Genomic DNA, 24721 nt, shown 5'->3' on the forward strand with positions numbered 1-24721 from the left:
TCTTCTTGGTCTGCCAGCTTTCTGAATAAAGTTACTATACCTTGCTCCAAAACATTGTCTCCTGATTTATTTTTTTATCACTGTTGTGCAGCGAGCAGAACAACTTTGGCCTCGGTAACAGACTCAGCTTTGCCATTCCGTCTGATGTGAAATCTTTCTGGGTGTACACGTGCTTGCCTGGTGGTGGTGTTGTTGGTGGTGGTGGTGGTAGGCAAAATTATTTCACTTCTCCTGATTTCAAAAGGCAAAAATTTCCTGCTATTTAAGTCAACTCTAGACTTTTACAGAATCACCTGCAGATGTGCTTCTGGAAGCTAGAAAAATTCCAACAATGAAAATAATTGTATTGTCTCCAGACAAGATAATTTTCCTCAAAACTGAGTAGCTGTGAGACACACTTCAGGAGTACAGATAGATGCAGTGTGCTTCATTTCCCATGTTGTTCCAACACAATTTTCCAGTTATATCAAAATAAATTAAAATCGGTCTTCAATACCAGATGCTCTGGCATGATACAACAATGCCAATTCCACTTATTTATTGAGCCAGAGCAGCTTTAGAGTAAATGATTTTATACCAAACTCCTGCTTGATGTCCTGTCTTCTCCCTTGTGGCCAATTCCTCCTTCTTTCTTCCTACAAGTTCTCCTGTTATGGAGTTAGCCCTTACTGTGCACATTCAATTGGGAAGGCACAAATTAAATATGTGAGGGGATGACATGCATATTTAATTCTTACTTATACATAAATACAAACACACAGGACCTGTGTCTTGGAAGACGTCACTTCCTAATATGGGCAAGAGGATGGTCTATAGTTCAATCAATGATCTAAAAGCAGTTTTCTAGGATATAATAAAGCAATGCCTGAGTTATAAGACAGAACAACCCCTGGATATGAATCAGTGGCACCAATCAGTGGGGGCACATGTGTGCACACACACGCCCATGCACACGGAGCAGCCTTGGAGACACTCCATCTGTGCTGATGGAGCAAAGTCATACTGGGGAGATGAGGAAAAAGTGCCTAATACAATCAAACCACGACACCAGAGGAATGGGTAATAGGAGTCAATTGAATTTTCTGATTAGCTGAAGGTCAAACAAAAACACTTTTAGTTTCAAACATCATTACTAAAAATTTCCCTAAAGCACAGGAGCCTGTTTTCCTGCCTTGCTTAATGTCATATGCCATATTAAACATGACAAATTCATGCTTCTCTGACTGTGGATCGGGAAAGGCCTTGCTGTCCTATTCTGAATATTAGTCTATGTTTTGCAGCACAGTGGATACTGAAAATGGGGCCACTTGAGTGAATGGGAATGGACATAACCTAGCAGTCACTGACTGTGTGTGATTTGCCAACTTTCTCCAAAAAGTAATGGTAGCAAGCAAATCAGATAAATTCAGGGCTCTTGGGGTGGGGAGTCTGGTGGGCTGACAGCTGGGTGGTCTCAGACAGCTGTTTTACTGTGTAAAATAGTGACTATGATCCACAGTGACACATTGTCAAATTCTTGTGCCTGTAGCTGTGATACCTGGCCAAGTCTGTGAAGCCAATTTTATCAATGGTGAATAATGAAGATAACTAACATTCCCTTTCCCTGAGGACCATCTTATGTGACATCCATTCATTGACTCACTGAGTTCCCTAAGCACACTTTTTGCTGCATAACAGTCTTAAAAAATGAAGCAGGGATAAAATGAAGCTCTGAAGTGTTGAAGCCTTGCCCGAAATCATGCAGATGGGAAGACGCCGTGCTGGGAGCTAAGCTCGGGCCAGACTACAGAACCTGAAGGGCCCAGCAAGTCCCCTCACCCAGGAACCTGGCCCACAGCCACTTCCAGGCCCTGTTCTGTTTCTATGAGTGCTCATGGGAAAGTGCCAGGGACTTAGTGTAAATATGACTTGATTAAGTTATTCAAACTGGGATAGCCTTTTGTTGGGGACTGTAACCTGGGAGTGAAACTGGCAGTGAAGTAAGCGAGGAAACAGCCCTGGTTGTAAGAATATTTCTAGGGAAGAAGGTTCCCTGATGGGCTGGCATGGGAATCGCTGTGGTTGTGAGCCCCCCGTTGCCCTGTGGAGGTGTGGGCAGGGAAGGAGAGAGGCTGTTCAGACTGGTCATAGTCATTACAGTTTGTAAACAGCTGAGTTCTGTTCCCTCACAGCTCAGACATATGCAGGACATGAGGATGCTTAGCTAATGACCAACAGTGGGTAGCAAAGGCCAAGAGTGCGGTGGGGAGGAGAGATGGGACCACCTTCTGGAAGAACTTCTGCCCCAGGGGTCCAGGAATGTAATTAATGTTTGGGGATGCACAAAGGGTTTGTATGGCCTCATCAGGTAGTTCCTACTTTAAACTGATAGTCTGGAATATACGGTAAAATACGGTGGAATGACTGCTCTTATTTTAGTTTCTACAAACTCTTAAACGGATGGATTTCTATCTCCATTATACAAGCACTGCTGGGTAACCTTTAGAGCCATGTGAGGATCAAACGAGTGAATACTTATTAATATTATTATCATGCTTCTACTGAATTAACACTTCAGCAACAGTATAATGGCCATGCTTCTTAACAACTGCCTCTGTAAGATCTCTTGTAAGTCACAAATAATAATTATAAAGAAAATATATTAAAATAATAACAATTACATTTACAACAAATATGTTGTTTATAACGATGATAGTGTTAGCATCTCTCTCTCATATTAAACAATACCCAACACTGGATTCCTTAGGAAGCAATGCCAATACACGTTTGGACTTTTCAAAGTCTTCAGCCCATGAAGCCATTTTACTCACATTGGTCCACCACAGCCAGAATTGCTGTTCCTTGTATGGTGGGCTGCCACGCTGTGATGTCCTGGGCTTTTTCTGGCACCATGCGTCTATACTGGGTAGTCAAGTTTCCACATACCCACTCTGATTTGCAATATATTGTTCTCCAGAGCCAACAGAGGGGCCAATGGAAAGAGGCCACAGATAAGGTGGTGAACCCAAACTGAATACCTGTTGAAGGAATGGACACACAACATGGAGTGGTGGATGGATGGAAGGACAACAATAATTCCTCTACTCCAGTAAAGAGAGAGGGGCAAATGGTGAACTAAATCCCAAAGAGAAAAGACATTCATGGTAATAATAATGTTCAACAGTGAAAGAATCCAAACAAAAGGCAAATAAAAAATCTCTCGGAAGAAGACTCATTACAACCTGTTTCTTTCACGTATATACCCTTAGTAGGAATAACATACTTAAAAATCTTCAACCAACCATAGTTGTTTACTCGTAATAAACTTGGGAATCTTGAAGCATATTATTCACTCTCAGTGTTGAAATAATACAATCTTGGAAGATGATTTGTCATTGAGGATTAAGAAAAAGAATATTGTGGTTGTATATAAGAATTTAAATAGGAATAAGGAATGTACTTTTGGGAAAGCTCTGCATAGAGAATGTTGGAGGAAATGCACTGAAAACAGGCAAGTGAGCAAGCTCCCTTGAGTCTGGGAAGGTGAGTGCAGCACATTCAGAGAGTCTATGAAGTTATTACAAGTCACAGAAAGGTATGCAATTAAAGTGTCTTCCAAAGCAAAATATCCTTCTGCATGAATTTTTATCTTGATATTTCTATGGTCTGTGTGGTCACAGGAAGTCAAAGCTATGGTGGTGGCTTAGAAGTTCTTTTCTCTCTGTCTGTAGTTTACAGGACATTGCTACAGATGGGGCAGCAGAGATCTGCATAAGCTCTTCCATGGGGTGGGGGAGCAGTTAGAAATGATAAGGCCAGAGATCTATAAGACTTTTAGACCCTAACTGACAGACTTTTAATTAAACTAGCACAGGTATGTAACTAAGACAGTGGATGAGAGGCAAGTTTGTAGTCCCTTTAGTGTTACTGCTCAGTCAAGGGATAGGGACCACTCTGGCCAGGAACGGCAAGACCGTGGATGGGGTGGATGGGTAGGAGGATCTGACATTTGCTTCTGACCTGAGAGGCAGGGGTGTGTTGCAGAAAAGCCGACAGTGCTGGAAAGATGCCTCATGTCCACAGCCCAAAAGGAGCTGTCATATTCAGGGAGGTCAGAGAGCAAGAACCAGAGTTAGTGACGCCAGAGTGTCAGCAACGTGGCAGCAGTGATGTCAGTATCTGTGTCCAAAACCCACCTAACCCTACATGAACTCATCTGCCTACAGGGGGCAGGTTAGTAGCAGAAATGTGGGGAGTGGGTGCAGCCACTGGCAAATTGGCAAGTGGACATCCTAATGAAAAGCACTGCTCACAGTCACCATATTGGAAAGAGAGCCCCCACACTGTCAGATCCCCTTCTTATTCAAGAGAAACTAGAAATTAAGACTTCATTAGCAATCATCCCAGTTCAAATCCAGAAAAGATATCATTTATAATGACAACAAAGGCACAGGCTATACAGAAATAAATTAATGAAAAATGTTAAAATGATTCTGATAAATGACTTTAAAAAAGAAAAAAATGATGATTGAATGAACAGTAGAATGCACCACCCTCTTCAGTTGACAGATTCAAATTTGGGGAACATAGAACATTTTTTCTCCAAAATCAATTTAGTATCTGAATGCAAATTTAGTTAATAATCCCGAATGGATTTAAGAAAAAATTCTGAAAGGTGATCCTAAATTTCTTCCAGAAATATACACAAATGTACAAATAAAATAATGAGGAGGGATGTTTGAAATTGTAGTATTAGGGACATTCTGGAAAAGGATAAAATAGGACCAACTGTAGGAGATATTAATCTATGGTCATGGAAACAGTATAGAAGTAGTGCACTGAGAGTATGAATGAAATAGAATACATTTCAAGAATAGACGTGGATATTTAAGAGATTTTAGTAATATTATAAAACTGACACTTAAAATCAGTGGATTCAAGTACTGGTGTAATTTGCTAAATCATTAGAAGGCCTGGTACATTGTCCTCACTTTTGACATTAAAATAAATTCCAGATAATTTTTTAATTAAAAAATAAAACACTAGAAATAACCCAACATGATTTAATCTATTCAGATATTCAAGCGAGAAGAACTTTCTAAAAAGCTTTTGGAACAAAGACCAACAAGAGCAAAGGCCTAGCAACTCAGCAAGGCCAGAAACGCCCCCTGTAAAACAAAACTGACCCTCGCCCACCCTCTCTCACGGCCCTGTATTGCTCTCTGATACTTTCTATACTTTCTTCTTCCATTTAAAGTCCAGTTTCTTGGAGAAGTGCCTGCGCTGATGACTCCTCCAGGGCTCAGAGCCCTGCATCCCCCACGGCCCTCACCGCGGCACTGAGACAGGAGTTGCACTGCTGGTGGCTGCGTGTTTCAAACCAGTGGGCATTTTCAGCTCCTGTTTATTTGATTACCAGGTAGCTTTTGCCATGGACAAATATTTTCCTCTCAGTGGAATGTTTTCCCCCCTTAATTTTTGTTTTACTTAAATAAATTTTAAAAGCCCAGGCAGAAAGGTGTGTGTGCACATATGCACATACTCAGATACAAACAGATCTGTTTTATAAAGGCTACCTAAGTGTAGTCCTCCTCCGCCTTTTCCTCAGTTTAGACAATTAAAGGTGGGCTTTAGCCCTTGTTTTTTTGCCCCACAGACCACTCTTTCTCACTATACTCCTTTTAGTCAGTGTTCAAATCCCTCTTTAGCAAGGTTACAGCCTTCTCTGTGTTGCCTCATCTAGTTTTCTCTCAACTGCTCTGCTATTCTTCTCTCTCTTGGTGGATTTCTCTCCTCCCATTTGCCATGTACATGGCACTTTCCCCAGGGCCTCGTCTTCAGTCCTCTGCCGGGTAGGACTGAATCGCCCCCACGGCCTCACCCACAGCTCCTCTGAGTTCCTGACTGGTGAATCCAGCTTAACAATGGACATCACCCCTCAGATGTCCTGTAGACACTTCGCACTGAAAATGCCACACACAGAACCATCTCCTCGAAACCAGCTCCTCCCCTTACACTCCCCCTGCAGATCCGCTCCACGGATGGGTCACTGGAAAGTCACCCTAGCATCTCTGCGGCCTGCCGCCCCAGCCCTGCAGTCCCCCCTGCAGCAGTCACCACTTCTGCCGCCCATGTCTCTCTCCTTCTGCCCAAGGCCTCTCTGCAGGCGTGTGCCACTTGTTGTCTGGGTTACCTGGGGTGGTCCCCGAAAAATCCTTTCCCCCCAAAATATGGGCCTCCCCCAAAAAATAGTATCTTCCATTCTGCTTCCAGAATAACCAGATATTCTGCAACATAAACATTATGCAATTTTCTTACTTACAAATATTCCAATATATCCCTGTTTCCTTAAGGATACATTGAAGTATAAGCACACAAGGCCCATTGTGACAGAGGCCTTCTGCACCTGATATTCCCACCTATGGATCCTTTGTTCTAGCCCTACTTGTTGTTCTTCAGTCTGGCCAAGCCGCTTCATGCCATGTACTCTTATATGTCTCTTCCTCTCTGCATGAAGTGTCCACTCCCTCTACCACAAAATAGAGAGCTAAATTCCTTTCACCTTTCAGGATTCAGTTCAAATATTTCCAGCTCTAGGAAGTCCAATTTGTGTTCACCTGTTTAGCAATCCATCAACTACTCGCCATGCCTCGCCTGGCCTGGGGAGTGCAGACACCACGTCTTACCTGTCTTGGTCTCCCCAGCAGTTGATACAGTGTTTGGCATAGCAGTGCTCAATGTCTGTTGGTTGGGTAAATAAATGAATCAGTAAAGAGATGAGAGGTCTACAATTCCCCCCAGTTACTCAGCTGCCATTTTGGAAAGTTCATTCTTCGGAGTTAAGGAAATGTCAGTGCAGGTGTTGGGTAGACGGAACAGAGGTGAGGGTGTGGGGGAGACAGGCCTGGTCCTGGAGAGTGCAGGAAGGCGTGGGTGAGATAGCACTGGAGAGAGAGGGAATGGAGGGGGCGGGTGCAAGGAGATGTTGAAGAACAACTGATATTAAATGCAGTAAATTAAATGGAGAACATAATATATGAAGGGAAGATCAAGTTAACACAGCAAGGGTGGAAAAGGCAGTACCAGAGACGAAGAGCTCTCACTTCATCCCTCACAGCATTTCACTTATGGCACCCGCCCTCTGGGAAGGCAGCGTCAAATTCTTGAGAGACTGGTGTTTGTGCTGTGGGTGCTCTAAGTACAAAACGGTATCTTATGGCTTCCAGATTTTAAGACTGATAGATTATTTCTCTTATGTCCCATGTCTGAGTTCTCAGGCAGCAGGATCATTCGCTGGTGGGGGGAGAGCTATTGTGGTAAACAACTCAGAGTTACTCTAATAATCTCAAAGGACAGTGGGGAATTCAATAAAACAAATAAAAGAGAAATTTCACTCAGAGAAAACCATATGTCATATAGAACCTTGTGGGGGCATTGGGGGCAATGTTACCGCCACCTCATCTAACAGTTTTATGTGTGTGCTGAAAATCCAAGCTCAAGTCACTTAAACACGTATGAGAACCAGGGTCCAGGCTGTGGTGCTCCAGACATGGACGGGAAGATGAAAAGCCTGACTACTGCCTCTGACAGGATCAGTGCAGCCAGGGAGCACAATGCACACGGACACGATCACGCACCATCAAGACAAGAATCAAGTGCAATTCATGCCTAGAAAGGAGAGTAGAAAATCTCTAAAAAGTGGAGGGGTCCCTGCCAAGGCATGGCAAGTGTCCTTCCTGGCAGAAAAACAGATAAAAGTACTTCAGGCGAAGGAGACTAGTGTTGGTGGCTGAGAGCGAGGCCTAATGAAGCACAGGTAAAGGGCTCCAGGGTCATCTGTCACAAGCTATTCCCCTTCAGCAGCTAAGAGGCGTAACTAAAAAGGCAGGTGGGGTGTCATTAATGATCACGAGGAAAACTGGGAGGAGGAAACTGAGGTCAGGAGATCACCACCAAAGGCACTTTATTTTAGAAGAACAAAAATATTTCAAAAGCACTAGGAAATTCTATCTCCCATGAACGAAAAGAACCCAAAATAAGTTTCACTCCAGCATTGAATACAGAATAACAGACGGCCTACTTTCAGAAATGGATTGAATTATCTAATTAGTCAGGGATTTTTTAGATAATACGAAAACGAATAAATCTGAACAATCTCTCTAGAATAGCTGTTACTCCACCCTGTTTTGTAGGGTAGAGTTAGGCTGAATTATTTAATTTGTATTTTAATTAGACTATAAAGTTCTAAAAGCCCTATCAATTTTTCCCAAAAGCATACAACTTTTCCTTTCATGAACTTTATTTGACTTAAGTAGAACAATAACTTTTTTCCAAGGCTTTTTTTGTGTGTGTTAAAATACCAAATGATATGCTGCCCCCAGAATGTTGTTGTTATTATTAATGCTGATAATAGCCCCAATAAGACATATTTACCATTATGACTCATTTTGGATTAACAGGTCATTGGCTTAAAGTCCTTTTGAAAATAAGAAGAATAAACGAACATAATTTCTACACCAGGGACAGAAGCTGCACCCTTAATGGCACCTGGTCACTAAACACAACAAAAGCAAAGATGAAACTCAAATCAGACACCAGATCACAAAGCATAGCTGACTGAAGATGCCACAAGGTGACCTTTCATTCACCGAGGGATCCAGATGTGTTTCTATGTATAATGTATATTTTTAAAAGCAATTATTTTATATATAGAATATAATTTAGGAAAAAGAAAACTCCCTCTATCTGTAGACTTATAAACAGGAAGCACAAAGTGGTGCCTTTGCAGACATGAATCTGCAAGCATAAATGCGAAGCCTATTAACAAAAATCTTTTCCTGTCTCCTAAGCTTAAAAAAAAAAAAAAACTACTTCAAGGCAGTGGTGAGCTGAAAGGGCTCAGATACAAAACGTGCACATCATCAGCCTTCTAGCAGATAAAAGTGCGCCATGCATAATAGAAAAGATAACGTTTCCTATGGAAATCTATTTTGAGATGCAACAATTAAAAGGCAACTGAGAGCTCAAAACCAAGTTCAACCAAAGAGAAACAGAGCCCAAGCAAATGTACAGAAATGGACAAAGACATTGGAGAAGGAGGAGATCTGTGTTCTACCGATACTCCAGATCAGCAAATTCATTCTGAATTCAAGCCAGTGATGTGCCATGAGGTCACTCAAGGAATCAGGCAGAAACCATCGGCCAGAAGAAATAGGAACAATATCAAAGGTAGGTGTGAGATGTGGGAGGGGTGACCCTGTGAACCTTGCTGCCATGAGGCAGGATGCTCTTGCGGGCTTTCTGCACCGGCTGGCTGGCTCACATGACTCTGTTTAGAAGGATATCAGCCAACAGCTGTGCCACAAGGGCTACAGCCCGAGCTGAGTCATATCTAGTAACGGTTCTGAGTTCATCCTTAGACGACATGACCAGAAGGATTTGAGAATCAATGTTGGAGACGTATCTGAATGAGTATTCCATTTCATTCCTTGACAGTAAATCTTCAGCTTTGTACAACATAAATATTGACAAAGATACACACAGGCACCCTATTTGAAAGCCTGACAGCATAATTGCATCTAATGTAGAAAAGCGGGCTCCGTGTCGGTATGCTAGGTCATTGTTTGGATCGGTAACCGATGCTTCTGAGACCCAAAGCATATTCTAGTATAACCGACAGCACAGAAATCTCCACTGATGACTTACTCATTTCAGGGTATTCATAAAGTAACGCCAGTTTGCCCATGGGATACAGATGGTTGTCCCGTTCCCATCGTGGGGTGGTCTGTTCTGCTCCCGAAACTGTGGCACCATTAGATTCATGACCCAGCTGTCAAACAGATCAAATAATAAGGCAGGATATTATCAGACCAAGGTCATAAAAGTATTCCTGACATCTCAAGCTGAACACATCATCGTCCCAAGGATTTAATTTCTTGTTTTCAGGATAAATTTCTTTTTATTGCTGCCTCCCTACCCTCAAATATTGTGAAAACTAGTCCTGACTACGTGCCTTGGTTTTACCAAAATTGTAACGACTATTACTACTTTATCTCCTACCTCCTTTTCAGGTGGGCATTTTAGCTTTTAGAAGATGCCGTCCCTCATTTGTCTTTTTTACCCCCATTTCTCTGTTATTATCCACCATGGCCTTTCCAGTCTGAAAATCGTCAGAAAAAATAATTAAAAGAAAGTAATACAGGGTCTGTGAGCTGGTGATAAGTGCTGTGGAGGAAAATAAAGGAGGGCGAGGAATGTGTGCTAGGGAGGAGTGGGGATGGGACAGTGACCTTTGAATAAGGCAAAGATGGAAGCAAAGGGGTGGGCAGAGGAGGGGCAGAGGGAACAGTGATCATAGGCCTGGAGGTCCCTCAAGCTGGACAGACAGCATGGAGACTGGTGTGGGCCACAGTGAATAGGAAATAAGTGGTGGTTTTGGGGGTGGAGCCTTAGAGGCTGCCATGAGGATGTGGGCATTTTTCCCTTTGAAGGAATTGCGGAGCCCTGGAGGGTCACCGAGCAAAAAAGTGATACTCTAACGTTGGATAGAACAGGTCCAAAACCCTAATATAAGCTGAACAAATCAAGGGCCAAAGAAGTGACATGCCACCTCAAATTCAGTGCAGAGCTTGAAAGAAACACAGCCTCGACTCGCAGCCCAATGCTCTGCCCCCTTCTGGATGCTGTCCCACAGAGCTGTCTCTAACGTTATGTTTTTTCCTCACTCAGAGGCTTGTGGGCCAACTGAATGCTTCCCCCTTTTTCAAATGGCAATTTGTCCTGAAAGGAAATCAGAGTTGGCAGTGAAACAAGGCATGGACCTGTAGCCTACAGAGCTGTTGTCCCTGAAAGCAACAGCTGGCGCGTGGTTTACTCGTGGAGTTCAGCAGAAGAGACAGAGCAACAACAGACAACTTAGCGTCTGGCTGAGCTTCGACTGACTGCACTGCACGTTTGGATGGATTTCAAATTTGGACAGTGAGGCGGCTTCTCACGAAAGGCAGGTGTATACATCATACATGCCCACACGTCTGTATGCATACACACGTAGACACACACAGAGCATATGATGTGACTTGTAAAGAGCTGCCTCTGCTTGGTTTCCCACAGCCTCTAATCTCAGCATTAACCTTTCACTGGCCATGCTCCCAGGTGTGCTTTGAGATTTCTTTGCAATGGAACATGCCCTTCGCTTCACAAACTTTCCCCACTTCTTTCAATGACATTAGGGGAACAGCAGGGAGCTCTGGGAAGTGCTGGGGATAGGGACTCGAGATAACTCTGAATCTGATTCCACAGTTCATGGCTTATTTGTTAGTTAACTTTATTTACATTCAAAATGCAATTGTTGCAGATCTCAGAAGATGATTTACACTCACTGCTATGGCAGAATGTTGCAGTTAGTAGACCCACCACTGGATCCTCTTATTCAACACGTTCTTACAATATTTCAGATATTACTGTATCACAAATGCCCATTTCTATATTTTTGATATCTGCTTTTCAGTATAATTGTCTTCCTTCTTTATTCTCTAAACCTTATGCTTTTAAAACATTTTTCTGAGAAGTGTTCCATAGGCACTTTACATATGAAAAGTTGATAAAGAGATCCTGGAGATCAAAACCACATTTAAATCCTGAGATATACTCAGCTGTGTCATATACATGGCTAGGTTTAGTCTGCTTACTTTGTTACTTTGTTTAGTAATTTTTGTTTGAAACAACAAGACTACACTCAATAACTTTTAATACCCTATAGTGGAAAAGTATATGACAAGGAATATATATATATATATATATATCACTATGCTGTACACCAAGAATTAACACAATATTGTAAGCCAACTATACTTTCAACAGAAAAAGTTGAAATAAAATTAAGAGATGAAACTTCCACTGCCCAGGGTGCTGTCAGGATGAAACGATTCAAAGCATGCCAGGTATCAGCAACCACCCTGACACAGCAAAACCCCATGTGGGATCTTCCTTTTGAGCAGCACAGGCTAACCGGCTGTGGTCACCTGTAAATAGGGTTGAAGTCACTTAGACCCTTGGCTTGGGATCACCGTGGCCACAGGGTTGGGGGTCACTGCGGCACCTACGAGAATGATGCGGCCAGCCTGCTGCTAAAGCCTCTCCCCAGGCCGCAGCCCAGAGCACTGCAGGCAGGTCTGAGGTCCGGCCGGGGGCGCGCAGCTCCACAGCCACTCGGAGCCCTGCGGTGCGGGTGGCGCTGGGACCACGCTCGTCCATCACCCTCCCTGGCACCCAGACTCGGGATTCTCCTGGGGGAATTTTTCTCTGCCTCATACTTCCTGTCTCAGCCTCTTGTGGAATCCGGTCCATGCCCCAGGGAAGAAGGGCTTTTACCCTCCGGGACCCAAATCCATCACAGTTTGGATCCAGAATGAAACTTCCATGTTAACTCACCTGGCGCTCCCTTCTTGTGCTGAACTGCCCTCCCCCGTCAATGGCATTAGGTCATATTAGAAGTCCCGACTTGCTTGTCCTTAGCTAAGACCCTGAGCCTCTTGCTCAGTCTTCCTGAGTGGAACCACTCATCTGTGGCAGAAAAGCTTGGGCTGTCGTCTACCCATCATTGTCAACGGTCTTTTGGGTTTTCTGTTGGTTTAAGGCTCTCGTGCAGGGATATCAATTTGCACATGAGAAGCACCTTTTGACATTTTAAAAAATACAGACACTGGATCCTCCCCACTCTCCAGCCAAGGCTGGAAGCTTTCTCCCTCTAGCAGGGGTTACATAATCATTTGCTTGGGAATTGATCACACATATTGGCATAATCATAGTAAATTGCCCTTTACTCTGTGCTTGCCACGTGGCATTTTCTACTTCATGTTGTCTTTGTACTTTCATTATCACATTTAATCCCTGAATTATAGATTATCACCATTTCTGTTGAGGACACCCCTACTTGCTAATCTTGAATACAAGTATCTTTGATTCTCTTAATCTATTTCATTCCTGAGTTTCCTGTTCCTGAATTTAAAGAGTGAATTATGGACACATGTATTTAAGATTCTCTTATTATATTTCTCTGACTCATCCTCTAACCAAATCATATCTGGAGAAGAGAGATGTTCTCTTTTAAACATTTGCTTTTTCTTATTATATAGTAGTGCATACGCACAGTGGAAAATGTAGAAAACATATAAAGTAAGAAAATTACAGCCATACATTATCTAAACACCAAAGGACAATGCTATGTCATTTGGGGCATTTAACTATTTTTCTTAATATTTTATCATAAAATTTCCCTAGGAAAGTTGCTTAACCCTGGAATTGTACTAGCCTTTTGTCCAGTACAGAATAACATTCCCAGAAATGACCCCAACATCAAAATAGTATGTGAGGCTGGGAAGGCCACAGGGCACTCAGCTTATTCTCTGAGTCCTACAAAGAATGCTGTTGATTCACTGATGTTATGCATTCGATGCCTGTGAGTCACTCACTCACTCAGCTGGCTCGGACTGAGACCTACTTTACACCAGGTGCAGATCCAAGTGCTGGGGAGACCCCAGAGGGAGCCTGGATCACGGCATCACTGTCCTTAATTTGCTCCCAGAATCCTACTCAAGAACCCCACATGGGATTGGGGTGGTGGAGGCAGGTGAGATATAGTGAAATTCATTTCATTATGTTCCTTTAGACATATTTAAATAGCATGAAAATAGTCGCTAATTTTGATAAGTTTTCTTTTCTCTTCCTATGTATTTTTGAGGAAGTGTATAGTTTTGGTGCAGCAAGAGTAATTGATAGATCTTTGGTATGTTAGGATTTTATATGAAAAATTAAGAAGGAAACTGCACTTATACAAAGAGAAGAGGCAGTGAGGAAAACACTAGCCACCCTAGAACCTGGCTACAATTCAGAATTCCTGGTTTTCAAAAAAGGGAATCATAATTCAAAATAAATTCCCTAAATATTTTAACCCATAGTAGAAATACATGGAGGCAAAGTTCAGCTCACTGGAACCTAGAACAGTGTGCTTACTTAAGCAAAGGTATAAACAGACCACAGATACTATAATGCATCCTTTACTTTAAACTAGTTCATGTGAGCAAGTTTCATTTCACATGAAATGCTCAGTACCAGTTTAGGAAATATATCCTCCTTGATTGGTAAAAATAGCTCACAGATAACCAGATTCAACAAAATTTATTGTTAAATAATTTACTTATTTCCTTCAGGAAATGCTTTTGAGTAATCTGAGTTAAGTATTTCCTCTATCTGATCTATTTCTTTTCACAGAGAAAAGTAGTATTATTTGTGGGGGGCCACTCATGACCTGAGGACTGCCGAGCACAGAGGTTGGGCCTAAACTCCCACAGTGCAGGGAATCAGGCTCTGAGGTTGATCTCTCATGGACAATCTCTGTCCCGCCACCCCTTTGAGGAATGTGCCAGATGCATTAAGGCCTGAAGGAACATCCTGAGCTATCAAGTCACTAAGGACCTTTGGAAGGAGAGATGCAATCGGCATGCAAGTTAGCAATCTTAGCCTGAAGAACAATCACCTGAGATAATAGCACATGAGTCATGATGTTAGCTTAGAGGAACAATGCCTTAGTTTATCATCTTGGTTCCAGGAACTCTTAATCTTAGTTTTATGAGAACTGTAAACAATAATGATGTCTGTAACAATATACAAGTTAATGATTTTAGTACACATTGTTAATGTGCCTTAAAACAATACCTTTCCCTACATGCAGGAATGTATGAGCTAATGGGTTAAGATCATATAAATTAACTGCTGGAAATAAACTCGGCGTCCACTCTTGACCTAGCGTCTTGCGGGCTAGAGTGAGACCCTCTCAACCCCACCTTTTAGTCTTGTCTTTCTTTCTCAGTCCTGCAGCACAGGTTTTCTGGACCTGATCGATTTTCGGCTGGCTCCGACAATTATTTGCACATGACCTACTTTTACTTCTCTGGAAATATCTGACTGTGAGCTCAGGGCAAGGGTTGTCTACTGCACAGTAGGGAAAAAAAGATTCATTTCACAGCGAAGATCAGAATCTTTTTTTGAGGGGCGTGGTGAGCTGGGGGACAAGGGAAATGCCTTTGTTTCGAGACAGACCCCAGTAATCCATACTGAAGCTGAAAGTTGAAGCCATTATAAATAAATGTGGAAGGACACACTGACACGCAAAGGGGTTCACTCTGCAAAAACAGAAAGAAAGAAAGAAAGAAAGAAAGAAAGAAAGAAAGAAAGAAAGAAAGAAAGAAAGAAAGAAAGAAAGAAAGAAAGAAAGAAAGGAAGGAAGGAAGGAAGAAAGGAAGAAAGAAAGAAAGAAAGAAAGAATAATTAATTTAACTGCCCTATAAAGAGAATGGACAGAAACTTGGTAATAAGGGAGAGAGAAGGAAGGTTAGGGAAGGGAGGAGAAACAATGAAAGGGAACTTGGATGCGGTGGGCAGAATAGCAGGTTTCTGGAGCCTACAATGAAGGATGATAAGAAAAATGTAAAGTTTAAAAAAGTTACAAAGTTTAAAATAGTTTAAAAATTAAAAAACGAAGTAAAAAAATAAATTTTTTATAGTGACATGGAAGATTTTAAAATGATGGAGGTTTTTTATTTCAAAATTCAAGTTGTTTGAGTTTCTCCCCCATGCTCCAAACAACAGTAAGATCTGCTTGTGTAAGTGGTTTTGGGGGACACCACAGAGAGGGGCGAGCTCTGCAGTTACGTTGGCCAGGAACAGAATGCTGGTGTGGAAGGCAAGACAGAAGAGAGATCAACAGTTTCATGAGAACAGAAACTCAAAGCCAGAAATTATCTTAAAAAGTTTAGTGTGGTAGGCAGAAAAATGTTCCGCCACAATATGTCTATGTCCTTATCCCCAGAACATTGGAAGAGGTCAGATTCCCTGGGAAAGGGGGCCTATGGTTGCAGATGTGGTTAAGGTTGCTAACCAGTCGACTCTAAGAGAGACCATCTGGATTATAGATGTGGGCCCAGTGTAATCACCAGGGCCGTTAAAGGAGGAAGAAGGAGGCAGAAGAGGGGAGAGAGGAGAGGAGATGTGACCACAGGATCAGGGTCAGAGGCACACAACCATGCTGACCTTGAGATAGAGAAAAGTGGTCACAGGCCAAGAGACGCAGGTGGCCTCTGGAAGCCACAGAAGTCAAAGATACAGGTTCCACTGGGGCCTTCAGAAACAGACGTGCCAACACTTTGACTTCAGCAGGCTTCTGCGTTCAAGAAAAATACAAGGTTATATTTGTGTTGTTTAGAGGAGACTTTTTCTTTTTTCTTCCTACTACGATGATATTTGGGGATACTAGTTAAAACAGCAACAGAAAGCGAATACAGTAAGCTCCTTGAAATGTTCAGAAATTGCAGATAACACTGGACTGTCCACTCTGATGTGGGATTGGGCTTATGTGAAAATCAAAAAGACAGTGTGACCTTTGCTAACATCTGCTTTTCTCATTTTTAGGAAGAGAACAGTAAGTCAAAACTTCTGTTGTTATTATTTTAGACAAGTGTCTCTTAAAACATTATGTAACCCTGTGCCTTAGGACCCCAAGGGAGTCTCTGTTCTTAGAAGAACATGGATTCAGAGAGATAGGGTCTTACATCTGAGTCCCACAGTGGTCTCTTATTGGCAATGAGAGCTTGGGCAAATCAGTTACCCTCTTTAAGCCACAGGATCTTCATTTGCAAAAGGAAGATAAGAATAAGGATTGTTTGGGTGATTAAATTGTACACAGATACACGCACACATACATATATGTACAACATTAAATACAGTGACTAGCACATACTAGGCACTCAACAAATTTCTGTTATGGATTTTTAAATGCATATATAAAAGGAGGAGAAATTTGCAGGAAGTTGTGGGAAAACTTAGTTCATGGCCCCAAAAAGGGCCATCTCTCAATGGGCTCTGATCCGTCAGTCCCCAGTGGTGGGCTAATAAGCAGAGACTATAGCACTTGAGGATTTATGTTAAACATAAAAAAGAAGGCATTTAAACATAATTATTAAACAGCAGGTACGTTTATACTGTTGGCTGGATCATCTTATCTGGAGAGCTTTAATAAGCAGAGAGTCTCCCCTGTTCTAGAGATGGCCACGCAGGAAAATGATGTGGGTGGGTGGGCCGTTCTCACCCCAAGAACACATGACTGAGTACTCACGGAAGCAACACCTCTTGTATGTTATTCCAGATGGACTGTCCTCCCATGATTATTGTCAGCTGTGTCATCAGTTCAAGGAGACAGCCACTTGGGTCACACTGGAATATTAGAAAGAAAATCTCATTTAAACTTTAGATAGCTCTAACATGAAATAAAGTCATTATTTTATGCCTAAAAAAATCAAAGGATCAGAGAGTAAAGACACTCTTCTTTGGGCAACTAAGAGAAAACCTGAAACAGGTTAGACTGTCAGAACACAAAGCTGTATTCACACCTCTTCATTTCTGTATTTTTACAGCCAATACAACAGATGTCACGGATAAGTCACAAATCTGCCCTTAAAGAATGTGATGTAGAAACACGAGGAGTAGTAGTTGACAAACTGGAACAAGAACACCTTCATGGCTGGGTTATTCTCATAGTCAGTCTGGTCCTTGGGAGCTCTGCAGCTAGAATAAAGAAAAGGTAAGTCTGTAAATCTGTGAACGGCTTTGAAACCCTAATCAAAGCCACGGACACATGAGTTAACACGCTAAATATGTATGTGTATATATATATATATATAGTATATATATATATATACGCAATTCACACTGTTTTATATCAGCTGTTTTGAATTTCTTAACTTATCCACTATGTTATTTCCAACTGTACACAATGTTGTAAGAGTTTCTCCCACTAAGAACGCAATATCCCACAAGGCAAAAAAAAAAAAGTCACCCGTTCCTTAAAATTTATAAGCACAACAGTATCCAATGGTCAAGAACTGTCCTCTGTCAGGTGTAATTTGAAAGAAAGCTACTTCTCAACATCCTGCTAAATAAAATTCTCTTGTCTCCCTGAACGGCAGTAAGGTAGGACTATTGAAGAAGACAAACAAAACACGGGGCAACTTGCTAGAAGCATTTGGGGAACATAAAACGATCATCCTCCTAGTTCAGAATTTGAATTGGTCTTAGTATTTTCAGAAGATGACCACTGAGCAGACCACTGGGAGAACCACCCAGCCACATGCAACGTGTGGGAAGCACTTAACTTAGGCCGCTAAGCCGCTGGGTGGGATACAAGCCAGAGAGAAGAAACATTTATTATAGAAGCCGCAGCTGATGAGAATGGAGCTACACTAACAGGAACAGCATGGGGGGAAGACACATAACAGTGTGATTAATTGTCCTCTCCGTAATGCGCAAGCAAATCTGCCACTGGAACCACGACCCTCTTCCACTTATTTGCAATACAGAGACTATTTACTTTCAACAATAGGGTACATTATCTAATGTAATTGAAATTATTATTAAACACTGACATATTTACACAGAGCTTGGACATTCTAAAGCGTCCTTTGTCCCTTTTACTAATGCAAAAATGGAGCTAATTCACTTCTCATATAGGCTAGAGAAAATAGGTTTGCAGTTGAAGTTAACTAAAGACTGTAATGTACTGCAATTCAAGTTCCTAAAAGATAGTCTCTGTTTTGACCTGGTTCTAAAACTTGTGTAGAAATTATCTCAGCTGCAGGAGGAGCTTACCAGAGTCAGTCATCATGACTGACACGTTCTCATATATGGCGTTCAGGGTCATGAAGATGATAAAACTGATGAGGGAAGCAGTGATGGGCGTGGCCCACCTGCACAGTCAGGTACTTTTGGATTGGGTCTGTTCCACTCAGGTTCTTGGGAAGTTTTGCAGAAAATACAATGAACACTGAAAGTCCGTAGACAATGATCCCAATAACTGAAGCAATGGTCAACAGGACCTGACAACCCAAAAACCCAGCAGCATGAGACTCACTAATGATCGTATTTTTACACAGAAAACTTGCCCCCAACCCAGCTTAAACAGAAAACATGCATGTGTTGTAAACTTCACATAAACGTGAGAAGTGATATAAATCGCACGTAAATGCCATAAGAGACGTGAATATCAGGCATGTTAAATTTTAGTGGAGGAGGAATGAAAGATGTCAAAAAGAATGAGTGCATCCACTAATGTAACATGCTGGCAGCAGGAGCAGCTGTGTGCAGGGCATAGGGAATATATGGGAACTCCAATTTCTGTGAATTTTTCTGTAAACCTAAAACTGCACTAAAGAAGAAAGCCTATTAAGTATATTTTAATGGGTCAAAATGGGGCAACTGGTGGCATGTTCTTTTGGAGGGAAGTCTGTGATAGCAGAACAAATGAAAGTATCCCTTCTACATCTGTAGAATTACTTATGTTATGAACTAGTTGTAACCCATGAAGGGGATATGCTTCCTTTCAAGGGGGAACCTATCACTGATTCAGGGGTCAGCAGGTGCTAGCTGTCGTCTTCATTCTGAATAGAACCAGTGAAGCTGTGGACATGCCCTGAGGGAAACAGTAGAAGTGACAGCAGGTCTCTGCTGATGAAAGCTTCACATGCTTTTCACACTCCTTGAGATCTTAAAATGGCAGGTATCCCTACTCCCTGCATTTGCACAAGATTCATGTCCCTGATCCACTGTAGTTCTGACTGTGTGGACCCAAGGGCAGCGGGGGTGTCTGAAGCATAATTTGCACGTGGCTAATAGGGTTTCAGTTCCTCACTAGGCAGGTTTTTTTCTGGCCACTGAAGAATGCGCATTAAAGATCCCATTTTTAAACTGTTTTCCTTCCATCTACCTTCTTGGTCATAGTCCAGAAGCATGTACTCAGTGTCCCTGGCTGCTCCTGATGGCTGCCCCAGAGAGAAAGCTACAAAGAATGTGAATTTCAGGACTAAGTGAACCACATCATGTTATTTATAGTAACAGTGGGCCGCTGGCTTGCACCTGCAGGGGAGAGCAGTGGGAGTGTTTACAAGCACCTCCCGGAGCCACACTCCTGCATCTGGATCCCAGCTTCGAAGCTAGCTGTGGGGCCTTGTGTAAATTTCTTAAACTCAAGGGGCTTCAATCTCCTCACCCATATAATGGGGGAATAACAATAGCAATTTATAGGACTATTGTGATGAATCAATTATTTACTAATTGTGAAAAAATTTGGAACATTAACCACAGGCATGTGAAAAACTCTACCTAAGTATAAGCTATGAATATGGTGACCAAAGTCTTAAAAAGGTGTTTTTCTTAGTTTTTAAGCCATCAGTTTGTAGAGAAAGCATTTTATTTTCTCCTCTACTCTCTTTCATCATCCTTTTCTTCACAGTTAAGTCTTCATGCTTGTGAAAGGAATAACTTTTTGGTGTGTGTGTGATTAAATGTGAAAATTAGTTAAGGCTGAGAAAAATGTATTATAGAAGGTATATTAAGCCTTCCTCTCTTGTACAGCACATAAAGGCCATTTAAATAGTATGCATTTTTAAAAGTCTGCATAATAATTTTTTAATTATATATGAAGTAAACATAATAGTTAAGAATCCTTAAATGCTTACTATTGCTTCAGCACACATCTATTTTTCAAAATCCTCACAATCATCCTGTGGGGAAGGTAATATTATATCTTTTACAGATGAGGAAATAGAGCCACGTGGAGATGATGCAATTTGCCCCAAATCAAGCAACTATTCAGTGAAAGTACTGAAATTCTCAAAGAGCCCAAAGACACACTAACTGTATAGCACTTTCTCCTACATGGTCTGTAAAATCAATTCTAATTCATTTCAGAACTTTTACAAACTTGACACATTTCCATTTTTCTTCCAAGCACTTAATGGGTTCACTATTTCTTAAGAAACAGGAAAGCTTTCCATTCTCCTTCCTCAAGTTTCTTCTTATTTATCACATTTTCTGATCATAAATTTAACATTTGCTCATTAAAGAAAATTTGAAAGTACTCAGTAGTGGACAGAATTGCTGTCCTGGATCTGTCCCCAGTCTTAGAAGAGGACCCAGAACTTGCTATAGGATAAGTAACCTCTATTTTGTTTATAGTCCTGTGATTTAACCTCGATTGACCCACTCTTTCTGAAGCACCAGAAGTAGATCTCAGTTGGTTTAAGACAAATAATACCCCTCATAGTATTGGCCTCGCACATGATTGGAGAATTGGCAAATAACCCAGGAAGAGCCACTATTATGTGAGGAGATACTTACTGGTGCCCATGTGAACCATAAGCTTCCTCTATTAAGAGAGGAAGCTGCCAAAAGAGACCTGTCTTGGTTTGGATGGATGATCTGGGATGCTGCGTGCCTAGAAGCAACATGCTGAGACATCTTTGGACACAGAATGAAGACAGGACAAAAGCAGCCCTTGACATCATCTGGGCTAGGGTATCTCTCCTTGACTGAAGCCAGACCTCAGACCTGAGGTTTTCATTTACAGGAACCAATAAATCCCATGCATCCCCATTTTTTGGTTGTTGTTTAAACACATTGGAGATTGATTTTGTCACCTACAATCAAAAGACTCCAAATCTGAAAATGAATAAAAAAAAAATAAGAATAATGCTTTGACCTATAGACATAATTTCTTCAGAACGGTGCATTGTTTGTATATTACAAATCATTTTATATATTAATTTTATTCTCAAATCTATCATAAGCATAACACTTTGACATGTCATAAAATATTTTCATGGACACACTTTTTCATGGCTGCATACTATTCTACTTTGTGAATAGTTGGAAGAATATTTTGGCTGAGATTTTATATATGTCTGTGACTTGCATCCATAATGACTTTTCCCTGTCATTTTGAAATAATTCCTGATTAAAAGTTTTTCAAAGCTGAATTAGTGGATTAAAACATATGAATATTTTTGACTCTTGATATCAACTGTCAGACTGCTTTCTAAGAAGGCTTGAGGAGTACACCAGAAATTAACACAGCATTGTAAATCAACCATACTTCACAAAAATTATCCAGTAACCTAGGCATGGGATTGGTGATCACTGACATTTCATCCTCATAAACAGAGCTGTGTCACTTGAGAGGTGGAAAACTATTTCATTTTGATGTGCACTGAGTGAATTACCATTGAAGTGTGACATCTATTTTTTCCTTTGTGAATGTGTGTTCATCTTCTCTGCCTTCTACGCTCCTGAGATATTTTGATGTTACATTTGAAGTGATCTGAACTCTCTATGTATTGAAGGAATTAGCCCCTTGTCGGATTTGTAAACAAATAACAACCTCTGGTGTTTTGTTTAAAATTAGGATGCTTATGATGCATGAAAATCTTTGTATAATTTCCTCTGAAACTTACTGTTCATCTAGAGGTTGTATATTCATCCATATTTATTTCTAGTTTTTTTTCTAATTGTGTTACTTTTTAAATGTTTCTGGAATTTATCATAATATATGGTTCACTGTATGATTTCAATCTTTTCTTTTCCCCCCAAGTAGCTAACAAGTGTTCCATTCACTGAATAACCTTTATTTATCTCCCTGATTTGTAATGCCTTCCATCTCTTATAGTAAATTATTATTGATATCAGAGCCCATATCTGGACTTCCTGCCCTACTTTCTAATCTGGCTATTCTTGAACTAGTAAAACTCTCATTATCTTATTAATTATTATATTGCTAATATGATTTTATTCACAATAAACCCAAATGAATTTTATAACTTCTGATATTTTGGAGATATGATCTTTTAATCTAGAATCATGTGATTAAAGCATCTTTTATATCTTTCAGTAGTTTACTTTTATTTTTTGATAGTTCCTACTATTCTTTTGTTAGGCTATTCTTAGACATTTTACCTAGGTTGTTACACTTGGAAAATTTTAGAAATCTTAATGCCTCCATCTGGTCTCTTAATCAGACCCTGGAGAATCCTAAACCACTGATCTGATTTGAACAAATGAGGTGAAAAGAATTGGGGGAAGCACTGTGAGCAGAAGAGACTGTGGAACCTCCAGAGTGGCGCCCTGCGTTGGCTCAGATGTTCTCTGGAAAAAGTTTTCTCTATGAGACTACATAGTTCCCAACTTGACTTTCAGTTTTCTCAGCATTTCACATTAGATTTTAAAAGTCTGTGGTAGGTTCTTACCAAGAAAAAGAGCACTTGCACAAAGGGTTATATGTATACACTTTCCCCAGGTGGTAAATGGAACACGCTCTTCTTCCTTATTAAAAAAACAAATTTAGTCAATCAAGGGATTACACCAATAAAATGCTATTTCTCCTTACTGGTCACTAAATCCTAAACATAAAAAGAATAATAATAATTTTCAGACATTGCCTCCTTGTTTGTAAATGCATGGGTTTTTTTCCTGTTTTTCTTTTTCCTTTTCTTTTCTGTTAACGATGTCAAACACACAACAAAATATGTACAGTGTTCGTTTTAATACTATTTTTTGAAAATGCACATGTGAACAGTAAACTGTCCCTGCCATGGTCTGAGCACCTGACGAGGCCAAGCTGTAAAGCTCTATTCCTTAGCTTGCCTTTGATTTCAGAAGTGACGGTAGTTACAGCTTAGAGTCTGTGCAGGACAGAAAGTATCACAGGTGTCTGCAGCTAAATGGTCTCCACTGTGTGTTTCTTGGTTGAGCTTTATGTGTTAATTAGCTACAACTATGAAGTTTAAGAGTTTCCATTTTAGAGTTTATATTTAGAATTTTTTAACAGATGAAATCAGTTTGACTCAAGATTTAACTGGATTATAAAATCAGATATAGTATAATAATAGCTGTAACTAAGTACATGGCCCTTCCTCTATGCCAGGAAGCCTTCCAAGTAGATTCTGTACATTACTTCGACCCGTCCTTACCACTGTCATGAAGAAGCAACTCTCTTATTCTTATTTTATAGGAAACTATGGCACAGAGAAGTTAAGTTGTCCAAGATCACTCAGAAAGCAAGCTGCTGTGTTCAAATATGAATTTAGGCAACTTCATTCCCAAGATCTCACTACCACAACGCTGGCCTCTCTAAACAATGGAGCATGCTTTCACAAGTAAAGTAAAATACTTCAAATACAAAACTAAAAAAAAAAAAGGCAATTTTTTAAATAAGGAAGAACTATAAAGTTAAATGAGTCTTCATCTTCAATTTTTCAACAAGCATGTTCCAATGAAAATTTAAACTAATTAGCTGGCAATTTTAAATTTAAACTTGGTAGTTTAAATGACCAAAAAACTTTTCTTCAGTATTTTTTGTATGCTGCCAATATGATAAGTTTTTTGTTTTTCAGGACTCAAAAGCATTATGAACATCTAATTTTGTCTAAGATTCAGCTTTCATCTCTGAATGTACAGTCTTTCACCAACATATGCTTTTACCCCCATCTTCAGTTGTAAACAATGGGAACTATTCATAATGGGGATTATTAGAAGCTTATTACATTGTAAAAGACAAATGTCACTTTCTATTGGTAGCTGAACCTCATTTTTTTCCATTTATAAAAGAGGATTTTGACCTGCTTTCTCCATATCTTTTCAATGCCAACATTATGTAGATCTGTGATTCATTTATTAAATCTATATTTGGAGACATTTTCAGATGCTCCTAATAAAAGCATTTTTTCCAAGTGTTATTCATGCTCATAACCTTCTGTCCTGCTGCTGCTGACTGCAAGAACAAACAGCTCTAAATTATCTCAGCTGATGGAAAGAAGCAATAATACAAATGACTCAAAAATCATCTTTTCATAGCTCTAGAATGTTG

At 40.6% G+C, this 24721-nt stretch overlaps 1 long non-coding RNA gene across 1 annotated transcript; it reads right to left on the minus strand.

Annotated features, from left to right (window-relative positions):
* Positions 1 to 24: 24 nt before the first annotated feature.
* LOC140692932 (uncharacterized) lies at positions 25 to 21452 on the minus strand. The gene is made up of 7 exons (XR_012068569.1): positions 21202 to 21452; positions 17421 to 17595; positions 17147 to 17244; positions 16066 to 16195; positions 9685 to 9808; positions 2811 to 3017; positions 25 to 231 (listed from the first exon to the last, which is right to left on the minus strand). It is a non-coding gene; the product is annotated as an uncharacterized lncRNA (long non-coding RNA).
* Between the last annotated feature and the right edge of the window lie 3269 nt (positions 21453 to 24721).

The sequence above is a fragment of the Vicugna pacos genome, unplaced genomic scaffold (assembly GCF_048564905.1).
Source record: "Vicugna pacos unplaced genomic scaffold, VicPac4 scaffold_19, whole genome shotgun sequence".
In the NCBI taxonomy this organism is placed as follows: Eukaryota; Metazoa; Chordata; class Mammalia; order Artiodactyla; family Camelidae; genus Vicugna; species Vicugna pacos.